Source organism: Myotis daubentonii, chromosome 5, assembly GCF_963259705.1.
Source record: "Myotis daubentonii chromosome 5, mMyoDau2.1, whole genome shotgun sequence".
Taxonomy (NCBI): domain Eukaryota; kingdom Metazoa; phylum Chordata; class Mammalia; order Chiroptera; family Vespertilionidae; genus Myotis; species Myotis daubentonii.
This window is the reverse complement of record NC_081844.1, coordinates 66,122,951-66,136,799: the sequence shown is the minus strand read 5'-3', so window position 1 is coordinate 66,136,799 and position 13,849 is coordinate 66,122,951. Positions and strand designations below refer to the sequence as shown.

The 13,849-nt window shown below is 40.6% G+C and overlaps 1 long non-coding RNA gene across 1 annotated transcript in view; it reads left to right on the top strand.

Annotated features, from left to right (window-relative positions):
- LOC132234303 (uncharacterized) overlaps nucleotides 1-13,849 on the top strand; it is an 887,296-nt gene that overhangs the window by 273,712 nt on the left and 599,735 nt on the right. The window contains exon 2 of the long non-coding RNA XR_009452882.1: nucleotides 1,600-1,751. This is a non-coding gene — a long non-coding RNA (uncharacterized LOC132234303). The remainder of the gene's footprint in view (nucleotides 1-1,599; nucleotides 1,752-13,849) is intronic.

Below are 13,849 nucleotides of genomic sequence, written 5' to 3'. Positions count from 1 at the left end.
CAACTTTCAAACACTGAGTCACACTAGCCTGGCTAATTCTTTTATTTTTTTGACAAAAGCATACAGAGCTACAAATGCTCTTCAGTTCACTGTTTTAAATTCCATAAATGCTATTGTTCTCATTATGTTAATATTTGCTCTATTTTTCCTTCAAGAATTTTTAAATAGAATTGATTTTTAATTTTGACTTAATTCTTTCCAATTGTTATTCTTTCATGGTTTATTTATATTTTGTAGTACATCCAGTGACATAACTGGTGATGTAGATACCACAATTACAGTGCACCAAGGATATAGTATATGACCACTACCAATAGGTTTAGAGAACATATGGATTGGAGTTTGTTAAAGATAGCCCCAAGGAATATTAAATATATTATAATTTTTTAGCAAAAGTTGATTCTAATTAGGCAGCACCAAACCAAAGTGGTTAGGAACACTTCAACCACAGGATCTCAGAGAGACTTTTATTGAGAAAAGACTGAAGCAAGGTAAAGAAATTATTGATTGACTATAGTTTATAGCTTAAAGCCTGGTTGTCTATATGTGATTGGTTGTTCTTATGTTTTAATTTCTTGACCTTTTACCATTCATAGGCTTAGGTTTTGCTTTGCTTACCATGCAGGCTACCATGACATCAAAGCCTCCTTGTTTAATAATTTGACAAGTTTATGGTCTATTTAATGTTCTATCTACTATCTGAATATCATTGTTTGATTTTCATGTTATTTGGTGTAAAGAGTTTTATATGATCATAGAAATGAGCAAGTATAATTATAAACATGCATGTTTGTATGCAAATAGCAACACATTATTATGAATATTTTTGAAATTCTTCCAATCTACGGCCATTATATAACACTAGGGTAGTTCACTTTATGATTCTGCTCTTGCAGAAGTAACTGAGAAGTGTTAACTCTGTCATATATTCAGAACAATATCAGAAAATAGTATAGAGTAAATATCATCCGATGGATGACATCTGGAGTATATTATCAAGCTCTATATTATAGACCCCTCTTCAAATCTGAAGGTAATTAGACAAAGAAGATAAAGAAGTAAAAACATGTTTATTGAAATAAGTTTAACAAGAATATGGATAAAATTGTAAGACCAATCTGTTCTAAAGCAAGTGTGATCTTCAAATAAATAACTTTTTTTTTAAACCTCTCCTAAGGATATTTTTTCATTGATTTTTAAGAGTGTGTGGAAGAGAGAGGGAAAGACAGAGAGAAATATCCATGTGAGAGAAACATATCGATTGGTTGCCTCCCATACATGCTCTGACAGGGCCCGGGCTAGGAAGGAGCCTGCAACCATGGTACCTGCCCTTGACAAGAACTGAACCCAGAATTTTCAGGCTGCAGGCTGATGCTCTTTCCACTGAGCCGAACTGCTGGGATCCAACCCCAGCAGGTCCAGGGGTCCCCAAAGGTGTGGACGGAGTCGGTGAAGAAGGAATGACACGGAGGCAGTGTTCAGGTAATAATCATAGCCATGTTCTCTAGCCAGGTTCTGTCTAGTATCTCCAGCCAAGTTCTGTTTAGGTTCTCCAGCCAGGTTCTGTGGCTTGGTTCTTCAGCCAGGTTCTCCAGCCAGGTTCTATCCAGATTCTCCTGCCATGTTCTGTCTAGGTTCTCCAGCCAAGTTCTATAGCCAGGTTCAGTCCAGGATCTTTTGCCATGTTCTCTCGCTAGGTTCTGTCTCTAGGTTCTGTCTTCTGTTGTCTTGTTACATCTGTATTTATACCAGTTGATTTTAATCCTATCAATCTTGATTCCAAAGGTTAGGGCATTTCTTATCTCCATTACAGGGAGTAAAGATTATGTAGCTTAAGGGTGATTGTTCATAGTTAAAGTGATTAACTACCTGCCTGGCACTTAGTTAAGGGGTTTTCTTCCCTCCCTAACTTCAGGGGAAAATCCCTACCTGGGGAAACAACCTTTCTCAGAGAGGTGACCTTGGTTAAAACACATAGCACCAAGAAGGTGAGCAAACATATTAAGAACAGTATGCCAAATAGGCCAGGTCCCTTGAAACATATGCTGTGCAGATGTTTCTTCCCTGCAGAGACTGTGTCAAGCAGCAAGGATGGACTGGCTCCCGGCACCAAACCTGCTGGGACCAAATAAAGACGTTACGAATTTTAATGGACTCTTCTTAAGTAATGGGGTTGATGATTTTAATACAAAGTGCTAACTTCGTTTTTTATATATAATTCCGCCAATTGTTTTACCTAGGAGCTTTTTATATAGATGAGCAATTTTTCTGTCCTGGAAAAAAGGAACCCAGAGAAGAAATATTACAATGTTCTCTTTTCTCATAAGCAAATTATATTTCACATTTTCCTAATGAGATTAAAAGAATCAGTTACCTTCTTGGATATTACTTCAGTATCTGCCACTTTTAATTAACAGGTGACATTATTTAAAATAAAACATGTGACCTTTAACATCATTTCACTAATAGCAATTTGTTAAATGTCTGCTATGTATTTTTCAGTCATCTAAACATTTTTTTAGTAAAGTAGCAAATGGTGGAAAAATCTGTTATTACAAGCATAAGGTAGACATGTATAATCCTTAGGCTAAGAAAACTAAACTGATATGTTCTATAGCTGAATAAAATTTAATCAATGTTTTTAAAACTAACTTAAAAACATTGCTTCAGCTGAAACCGGTTTGGCTCAGTGGATAGAGCGTCGGTCTGCGGACTGAAAGGTCCCGGGTTCGATTCAAGGGCATGTACCTGGGTTGCGGGCACATCCCCAGTGGGAGATGTGCAGGAGGCAGCTGATCGATGTTTCTCTCTCATTGATGTTTCTAACTCTCTCTCTCCCTTCTTCTCTGTAAAAAATCAATAAAATATATTAAAAAACACACACACACACACAAAAAGTGCTTTGTACCACCAATTGCTATATTATATTACTTTGTACCTTAAGTGAATTTATTGCTCAAGAAAATAGTATAGAGTAAAGTTTTAAAGCCACAGTATCTTTTGGACCAAAGTAAAAAAAAACAAGCAAAATACTCAAAAATATAAAATTTTGGCATTAGAGACTTTTATGCTCTATAAGTTTGAAACTATATATTTAAAGTACCAAATCTTTTACTACATGAGGTGGGGCAGGTATAAGTGAAACATGGAAACATTATATATATATGGAAAAATGGAAATAGCATTTCTTCAATCTTGATAATATATCAAGGTTTTTAATTTTATAATTTGTTTCCCAAAATTTATTACCAGTAAAATAATTGAAATTAAAAATACATGTGTACTTGTGCCTCTACTGAAACAAAACCTGCTCATTTCTATGATCATATAAAACTCTTTACACCAAATAACATGAAAATCAAACAATGATATTCAGGTAGTAGATAGAACATTAAATAGACCATAAACTTGTCAAATTATTAAACAAGGAGGCTTTGATGTCATGGTAGCATGATAAGCAAAGCAAAACCTAAGCCTATGAATGGTAAAAGGTCAAGGAATTAAAACATAAGAACAACCAATCACATATAGACAACCAGGCTTTTAAGCTATAAACTACAGTCAATCAATGATTTCTTTACTTTGCCTCAGTCTTTTCTCTATAAAAGTCTCTCTGAGATCCTGTGGTTGAAGTGTTCCTAACCACTTTGGTTTGGTGCTGGGTACTTAGAATCAACTTTTGCTCCAAAATTTTAATATATTTAACATTCCTTGGCGTTATCTTTAGTAAATTCCAGTCCATATATTCTCTAAACCTATTGATAGTAGTCATATACCAAATCCTTGGTGTACTATAATTGTGGTATCTACATCACCAATTTCTAAACAAGTCAGTAGTTTTTTTCTCATCTTGGTAGGTTTTCACTTTTCATGAATCACCCTTTCAATATTAATTTTATTTTAGATTGCATATCTTGTTACGTGACACTTTCAGGAAATCTTCATTCTTTTCTTCCTTTGTCCTCCTTCCTCCTCCTCCTCCTCCTCCTTCCTCCTCCTCCTCCTCCTCATCATCATCATCATCATCATCTTGCAAATCTCGGTGTTATGCACAGAGAATAAATTTTTTAAAAGACGTTTCTTTGTCTAGTATAAGTTGAGAAATATTTTAACAAAAACTAAAACAGTTGTATTGGGGAGCAGCTAATCAATAAGTTGAAAAATTGAGGTCATATCCCTTTACTTCTGAAACCTCTCCAAAGCTAAGAACAGCATTCATATCCTTAGCATATCCTGGGCCACACAACACTAGGATAGTCTCATTATCATCTCCCATTGTTATCTCTCCTTTAGCAGCATTGATCTCCTTGCTTTTACTTAAACAATAAGACATGTTCCTATCTCAAGGTTTTTGCCTTGCCATATACCCTTAGCCATCTCCTAAAAATCAATCAGGATTCTGCTTAAATGTCACCCTTCTCCACAGAAGACTCCTTCTAAATAATCCTGTCTAGTCATTCCTTATTTTTTTGCTCTACTTATTTTTCTTCAATGCATTTATCATTAATTGACATTATTCTAAAATTTTTATATTTATTATTAGTCAGCCCCATGATAATGCAAGCTTCATGAAGACAGGGATTTTATTAGTTTTGTTTATTATTGTATACACAGGGTCAACAGCTTGTTTTTGCAAAATAAAAGCACTTAACACATTTTTAAATAAATAGATGATTTACTCATTTTTTTAAAAATGTATTGAGTTGCTCTTCTATCAAATACAATAAAATAGTTTGAAAAAGTGGGGCATATTCAGAGTAAGAAGATTAAACTGGATTGAAGGATGAATATATGAATATATGGAGTGAGGTTCTCACAATGCTACCTGCGGAGACAATATAAGTTTAATAAGAAAGTGAAAAAATATCAAATTTATTTTGTAAAGCTTTTACTTTAATAGATAATAACAAACCACTTATTCCTTAAGAGCAATACAAGCTTAAATTCGAATTTCTAATTAAGTAAAGATAAGCAAACTCAAGGGTCAAACTTCAGAGGGCAAATCATTCGCAAAAATACTGCACAGTCTGCACATATCTTCTACACATGTTTACCTTGTATCATTTTCGTTCTGGGTATTATATGTTTCCAATAGTTTATTAAGTCAGGAAATGAGGAGTAAATGCTTTCAAAGTTATATCTCCATCACCTCTATAAAGATGATTGTTATGCTTCCCTGAGATCATTAGGGAGCTTTTGTCAAACATCTCATATGTTTCACTATGGCTCTAAGTAGTGACCCTGTTTAGTCTTAAGGAACACAGATTTTTAGAAACTAATAAAATAAATGCCAAATCAATAGAAAAATATGAAATATATATTTTTTCAAATTAAGCTTACATTTTTAGTAACACATTTGGTATCCAGCAACATGTAGTGAAGCTCTATATTCTTATGCAGATTATGTAAAAATGCTACTTGCATAACATTCTGGGAAGGAGATTTAAAAAGTGTTATCTTCTAAAGATCATTTAAATATAAGACTATGGAGCAATTATCCATAGATGCTTAAAACATCAGATGGTGGAAAAATCACCTCATCCTGTTCAATGGGAGCAATCTGGAGGCAAGTGGAGTGCCTTGTAATTGTTTTATTATTTTTGGTTGAGGAGAAAATGCTTGAGAATTTGATTACCTGCATAAGCCTACAGAAGTAGTTATCAAGAAAAAAAAATGCACCTTGGCAAATGCTGCCTATTAGTCAAGATAGGCTTATATTCAGTTTGTGTATGATGTTTGAAGACAGTTAAAATTAGAATCTTCCCGATTCTTGACATACTTTTTAAGATTCAAAGATTACTTGAACAAAGACTCAACAGAAATTCATATTGCATCTACTAAACAGATGAACATAAGATTTGAGAAAGAAATGAGAAGAAATAATTTTTATTCTCAAGCTGCTATATCTTTGAAATAACTTACAAGACCAAATGGGAATTATTTTTGCAATATTTTTACAGCAAATACAACACAAAAGAAAGAAAGGAAGGAAGGGAGGGAGGAAAGAAAGAAGGGAGGGAGGGAGGAAAGAAGGAAGGGAGGGAGGGAGGGAGGTAGGGAGGGAGGGAGGGAGGGAGGAAGGAAGGAAGCAAGGAAGGAAGGAAGGAAGGAAGGAAGGAAGGAAGGAAGGAAGGAAGACAGATCTGGCATCCTTCTTAGGTTTATAGATATAGCAGACAACCCTTACCAAGCTTCTATTCTAAAAGATTCTGGTTCTCTATCTTACTTTATTCTCTTAACTACTCCACTTTCATGACATATTTCCATTTGACCTTGCTGTATCTTTTTATATCATTGTTTCTAACCTAGAGACCAGTTTGAACTTATCTTTGTTATATCATCAGTAATCTTGAGGAAAATAATAGCTAAATCTCCCTTTTAAGTTTTTGCTGATAGGAAAATATTGAGAAATCAATTTAATTATCCTAAATGGTCTGATCATTTTCTTGTTCTTCTCTAAGACCTGGAAATAATATACATATATATATTCATTAAACACTGAGGTCCCTAACACTTAGAGCAGACTGACATGCTCTGTACTATTTACAAAGGAGGTTTAAGAACAGCAGTCTGCTTGGACGGGGAGGCTAGAGGGCTTGCATTTTCCTTGTATCAAACCAATATGCTTGGGCACATAGCAGTAGGACCACTTTATATAATAATAATGTATTGTTTATAACCAAAATTTACTGACGGGCATAAACTAGTATATTTGCATCCTATCTAATAAAAGAGAAACATGGTAATTAGCGTACAACCGCTACCCTTCCCATTGGCTAATCAGGGCAATATGCAAATTAACTGCCAGCCAAGATAGCAGCCAGCAGCCAGGCAGCTTAAAGCGAACATGAGGCTTAATTGCTTCAGTGACAGAGGACTCCAACGTTCCCCGCCTGCTACTGCAGGCTTCTGAGCTGCAACTCTAAGCAACTATGTTACAAATATAGAAGCTAAACAAAACCCCAGAAACCTGCTATCAGCGAGCCGGGATGTCAGAGCTGGAGTTGATACAGTGTTTCGACTATAGAACCCAAACAAACCAGATACCTGCTTTTAGAAGCAGAGGCCTCAGAGCTGGACCCAGAGCTAAAGCTGGCCCAGAATAAAAAAGAAAAGAAAAAAAGGAGCAGTTGGGAGCTTCAGTCACCCGCCAGCCTGAAAACATCCCTCAGCTCCTCACCCAGACTGGCCAGGCACCCCAGTGGGGACCCCCACCCTGAAGGGTGTGTGACCAGCTGCAAACAGCCATCATCCCCTCATCCAGGCTGGCCAGGCACCCCAGTGAGGACCCCCACCCTGATCCAGGACACCCTTCAGGGCAAACCAGCCGGCCCCCAACCCGTGCAACAGGCCTCTATCCTATATAGTAAAAGGGTAATATGCCTCCCAGCACCGGGATCAGCACTGCCGAGAGGTCTCCAGGCACCAGGATCAGTGTGACAGGGGGCAGCGCCCAAACCCCCTGATCACCCTGCTCTGTTCGTGACAGGGGAAGGCGCCCCAACCCCCTGATCAGCCCTGCTCTGTGCCTGATAGGGGGGAGCTCCCCAACCCCCTGATCGGCCCTGCTCTGTGTGTGACAGGTGGCAGCGCCCCAACCCCCTGATCGGCCCTGCTCTGTGTGTGACGGGGTAGAGCCATAACCTCCCCATCGGCCCTGCCCTGAGTGTGCCAGTGGCGGCGCCCCAACCTCCTGATCAGCCCTGCTCTGTGGGTGATATAGGGCGGCACCCCAACCCCCACCCCACAGGCCCTGCTCTGTGTGCGATGGGGTAGAGCCAAAACCTCCCCATAGGCCCTGCCCTGAGTGTGACAGTGGCGGCGTCCCAACCCCCTGATCGGCCCTGCTCTGTGGGTGATAGAGGGCGGTGCCCCAACCCCTGATCCGCCCTGCTCTGTGTGTGACAGGGGGCGGTGCCCCAACTCCCCTATCGGCCCTACTCTGAGTGACAGGGGGGGAGCTCCTCAACCCCCTGATAGGCCCTGATCTGTGCGTGACAGGGGGCAGCGCCCCAACCCCCTGATTGGTACTGCTCTGTGTGTGACAGGGTATGGAGCCCCAACCCCCTGATTGGTACTGCTCTGTGTGTGACAGGGTATGGAGCCCCAACCCCCTGATGGGCCCTGCTCTGTGTGTGACAGGGGGCAGCGTCCCAACCCTGATTGGCCCTGCTCTGTGCGTGACGGGGGTGGTGCCGCAACCTCCCCATCGACCCTGCCTTGAGTGTGACAGGGGGCGGTACCCCAACCCCCCAATCGGCCCTACCCTGAGCGTGACTGAGGGTGGCATCGCAACCTCCCAATCCGCCCTGCTCTGTGCATGACAGGGGGCGATGCCCCAACTCCCCAATCAGTCCTGCTCTGAGCCCTACCAGGGGCTGCACCTAGGGATTGGGCCTGCCCTCTGCCACCCGGGAGCAGGCCTAAGCCAGCAGGTCGTTATCTCCCGAGGGGTCCCAGACTGCGAGAGGGCACAGGCTGGGCTGAGGGACCCCCTCCCCCCCGAGTGCACAAATTTTTGTGCACCGGGCCTCTAGTATGAATTATAAAGGAAAAAAGGAAGGTAATGGGGTGGATGTCTAAAAAGATAAATTTGCCATTAACTGTGAGGGGGAGACAGCATCTAGATTGGTGGAGAGGAGGGAGAGATGAAGTTTGGGGTTGGATTTTAAGCACGTTAAATTTGAGATACTAAAACAAAGTGAAACATTCTGCCTCTCTGATTCTGTCGTATTCAAGCCTGCAGTGTTCTTGCACGTAGACATGCTAATCATTAGAGGAACTCTGCAGCTGGACTTGACAAAACCAGCTCCTTCCATTTCCCCTTCTCCTGACATAAAAGCAGCCTGAATTCATACTCTGGTAAGGTAGGTTTAAGGATTAGGTCCCTTATATTTTCAGTTGGTGCCTTCCTGATCAATAAACCTTTCCTTTCCAAACTCTGGCATTTTGAGTTTTGGCCTTTCAAAGCACTGAGCATACATACTTTGAACCTGAACAATACCTATTTAGAACCTCAAGTGGAATTCCCAAGCAGGTAGTTATATACAAATTTGGAGGTAATGGGAGATACCCAGGTTTTAGATAAAAAGTAAGGTCCCATCTAAATACACAGGTGACATTTAAAGTTATGTAAGAGGATTACTAAGGAGAGAATACAGATAGGAATGCTAGATCATTCAGCTGTTTAGAGGCTAGAAAACTGAAGGGAAATTAGCTCAAGAAGAATGAAAGGAAGATTTCCTTCTGTGACAGAGAAGAACCAGGAGATTGTGATGACCTCACACGGCAAGTGAAGAACTGTTTAAAGAAGGAAAGAGTGACCTACTGAGTCAAATACTGCTCAGTCAAGTACGATAACTGAGCACTGATCATTGGAGCTTGCGATGTGGAAATTTGATGACCCTGACAAATATACAGTAGTCACTCCTTATAGTCAGTTTTGTTTTCCTTGGTTTCAGTTACCTGGGGTCCAAAAATATTAAATGTAAAATTCCAGAAATAAACATGTCATAAGTTTTAAATTGCGCTTTCTAATATGACGAAATCTCCTGTCCACACTGTGCCACCCACGATGTGAATCATTGCTTTGTTCAGCATCTTCATGCTGTAGAAGCTCCCAGCTCAGTTATCAGATCAACTGTCTCAGTATCCCAGTGCTTGGGTTCAAGTCACCCTTATTTTACTTAATAATGGCCCCAAAGCCACTCACATAACTATTATTACAGGATATTATTTCAATTGTTCTATTTTATTATTAGTTATTATTGTTAGTCTCTTACTGTACCTAATTTATAAATTAAACTTTTACATAAGTACATATGTATAGAAAAATATAGTATATATAGGGTTCAGTACTATTAGCTGCTTCAAGGCATCCATTGGGGGTCGGTATTCCCTGCAGATAAGGGGGATATATATGTTTATGAATACAAGCCTGATTCAAGTAGGCTTAAGAAAGACAAAAAATATATATATAGAAACCAGCACATATTAGACAACTCTTCTTAGAATGTTGTAATAAACAAGGATTGGGGAGGAACAGTACAGCCATTTACACACAATCTGATTTTCCTCTGCAAGTTAGAATCAGTAAGAGTTGTTTCCTGGGCATAATATTCTAAGATATTATAAAATATGCCCAGGAATAACATTCTACATTTCTTTTTACTATGGAACTCATTACATTTTGTATTTTGGAGAAAACATTTTATTTCTAAAACAAATATGACTATTTTATGGGCTTTATGTTAATTGCAACATTAAAAGCAAGGTAGATTGTTGTCTCCAAAGAAACACTGTTATAACCTCAGGCTAACCAAGTATGTGAATCTTGGAAAAAATATACTTAACCTTTCTATGCTTCAGTTTCCTCATTTATGAAAAACTGCTGACAAAATTACTTGTACAAAACCAGTATGTAAATATCCGTTACTTGGCATCCATACAATCTTTTAAGAATTCCAAATGATATAAAAACAGATATTTTTTTCTCTCCTGCTACTTTTTATTTCCTCTGAGTCTTTTTGATACTTATTTTGAAAGAAGACTTTCCTATTCAAAACTTTAAAAAATCAATTACATAACTGGGATTTCAATTTCTGAGTCAACTCTGCAATTGTAAAGAGACTTGAATTTGGAAATAAGCTTGACATTCAAACCTCATAGTATTGGTCCCATTGCTGCTTACCAGAGGGATGTAATCCTCACAGAAATACTATTTGATCCCAAATAGGAGGCAAAAAGATAATGGATTGCCCCTCCACACGAAACCATAAACCAGAGTTCTGGGTTGCTGCCATTCAGATGAATAGAAACCGGCAGCAGTTCTAATATCTTTCCAGTTTCAATTTTGTAACATCTGCAGGCATCATTCTGGAAATGGTAAACATTTTAATGGTCAGCCCCTGTCCACTTATGCATGACTATTTCTAGTATTATCCTCTGTTTCTATCTGGAGAGAGAAACTAAAAGGTGACAGATTACTGTGAATGAAATGAACGGAGATGCCATTTGAATTCATTTCAGCAGCAGCACACTTGCGACTTTTCCACTCCTTTGTTATCCTTCAGAGATCTCCCTGATTGTCTTGTAAAATTCAAGAGTCAGACACTACATTTTGATAACGCAGCTGGAATTCCAAGCATCGGCACACGAATTGATTTAAGAGCATCAAACAACTTTACAATTATTGTCTATCTCTTCCTTTTAAATACAAATTCATTCTGACTGAATGAATTAAGATGGAAGCTGCACATTCTCTGAAAATTGAATTTTTAGAAATATATTTATCTTTAAGTGTCCAGTGCACAACACTAAAATCCAGAAACTGAATAGCACTTTATTTACTTTATATAAATTGGACATTTGATTAACCAAAATCTTTGCATTTTGTTTGCATCCCTTATATTAAAAATATACATTGATTTTACTCACTTAGTAACCACCATTAAAAGTATCATATTTGGAAGATATTTCAGTGTTTGTATTGAATGTATGAGTATGATAATGCAGCCTATATGTATATACACTTATTCTGGTTTTTGTTGTGTTTGTTGTTGTTTTTTCTTTTGTTTTTTTTTTTTTTTTGCTATTTCTGAATGCACCTTCAAACAGAGATCAAATTTCACCCTATATTGTAACATGTAAGTCACTTTGCTAAAGGATCTCATTCAATCTGGTTGACCAATTAATGGCAAACAATTACTACAAAACAAAGTTAAATATGACACTTTATTATAATGTCAGATCAGCGTTGTAGTTCAAACTGTTCTCTGAATAAAATCCCCATACAATTAAAAAAGACTCTCAGAACTACTTAAATACTATTTGGCCTTCCCTTTGCTCCCTTCCATCCTATCTAATAAAAGAGTAATATGTAAATTAACCATCACTCCACGGCAAAGATGGCGGCACCCATAGTGGCCGGGGCGGGACGCTGGCGGTGTCGCCCCAGCAACGCGAGCCCAGCGTTTGCGCCCTGGCCATGAGGACAGAGGGGAGGGGAGGGGCCTCTGGCCAGAGGCATGGGCACCAGGTGCCTTCCCCACTGGAGCTGCACACCGCCACCGCCACTGCCTCAGCTACTGGAGCCCTGCTCCTGCTGGAACAGCCGCCGGGACCTCAGCATGTTTCTGAGCATGCTGAGCCCGCAGCCCAGGCACCCAAAACTCACCCCACCCCGCTCCCACTCCGCCAAGCCGACCTCCAGAGCCTCACACCAGACTCCTGCAGCCAACCCAGGCAAAGGCACACCCCTAGCTTTCTCCCCCTACCCTCCACTCCAACTCCCTACATGCTCCTCGCACCCACAGTTCAGAGGCTCTGGGGTGTCTGCTACAGATCTCCCAGCCAGCGCCTCCCAAGCACGCACTGGTGCCTGTAAGCGCACCCTATTCTTCACCTGCCAGTTCCAGCGTCCCATTTCCCCAAGCTCCCTATGGCATCTGGCTCTCACCGCGTCCCTGACAGCTCCCGAGATTCTCACTCTCTCCTGCACTCGGTTCCTTTCTGTGCTTCTTTTGCCTCCTGTGTTTAGCTCCCTCCTGCACCCTCACTCCCCTAGCTCCCGGTCTACCTCCAGTGCCCAGATTTCCAGCTGGGCGAGTCCAGGCTCCCTTTTGTGGAGAGGCAACCTTGGCATTCTCTAAGCACCCGAGAGCTTTGGACAGCCTGTCCACGAGGGTTGGAGGAGTTTGGCTGAGAGATTGTTCCTCAGGTCGGGCAGGCTAGCGGAGTGAGTGTAAAACTCTTTCCCCTTCTAGTGGGGACCCAGTTAGCCTGCACCCTGCCAACTCCAGGGATTGAAAGCGGGTGTTCATGGTTAGAGGAAACTTTCCAGCCGAGCGCCTGGCTAAAGCAAACCGTGCCTCTGTCAGGAATGCTCTCTGGGTGCTGTTCTTGCCAGAAGCTTGCGTTCCACTGTGGTAGATGCAGCAAGGAAGCAATGATTAGTGCATCTGACAGCTAATGCTGAGGACCGGTAGGAAAAACACACACTCCCCAGTCCCAGCTGGCGAATCTGAGTATGATGCAACCATGTGTGCCTGTACGACAAAGAGAGAGGCTGCAGGAAATGCAAACGTTTAAGCGTAGAGTAAATGGCACTGCCACCAAGAAAGAGCACACTTAATTACACTTTGGACTTTTCACAGTCAGTATGGACACCTGTATTTTGTGCTTTATGATTCACATGATCTGATCATTTGAGTTGGGCCAATACAAACAAAAAGGCACTGTTAGTTTTGGTTGAGGTAATGAACTGAGATTTCAGATTTCTTGGTTGTTTTCTGCCGGGGTCCAACCCCAGCAGGTCCAGGGGTCCCCAAAGGTGTAGACGGAGTCGGCGAAGAAGGAATGACACGGAGACAGCGTTTAGTTGATCAGCAGCCTAGCCAGGATCTCCAGCCAAGTTCTGGTCTGGATCTCCAGCGAAGTTCTGCTTCGGATCTCCAGCGAGGTTCTGTTCTGGATCTCCAGCGAAGTTCTGGTTAGGATCTCCAGCGAGGTTCTGTCCAGGTTCTCCAGCCAGGTTCAGTCACCAGGTTCTAGTCAGGTTCTCTTGCCATATTTCTGTAGTCAGGTTCAGTCCAGGATCTTTTGCCATGTTCTCTCCAGCGAAGTTCTTCTGTCTGTAGGTTCTGTGTAGGTTCTGTCTTCTGAGTTCTGACTTCTAAGTTCTGTGTTCTAAGTTCTGTCTCTTTCTGTCTTGTTACATCTGTATTTATACCAGTTGATTCAATCCTATCAATCTCTATTACAAAGGTTAGGGCATTTCTTATCTCCATTCCAGGGAGTAAAGATTATGTAGCTTAAGCATGATTTTTCGTAGTTAAAGTGATTAATTACC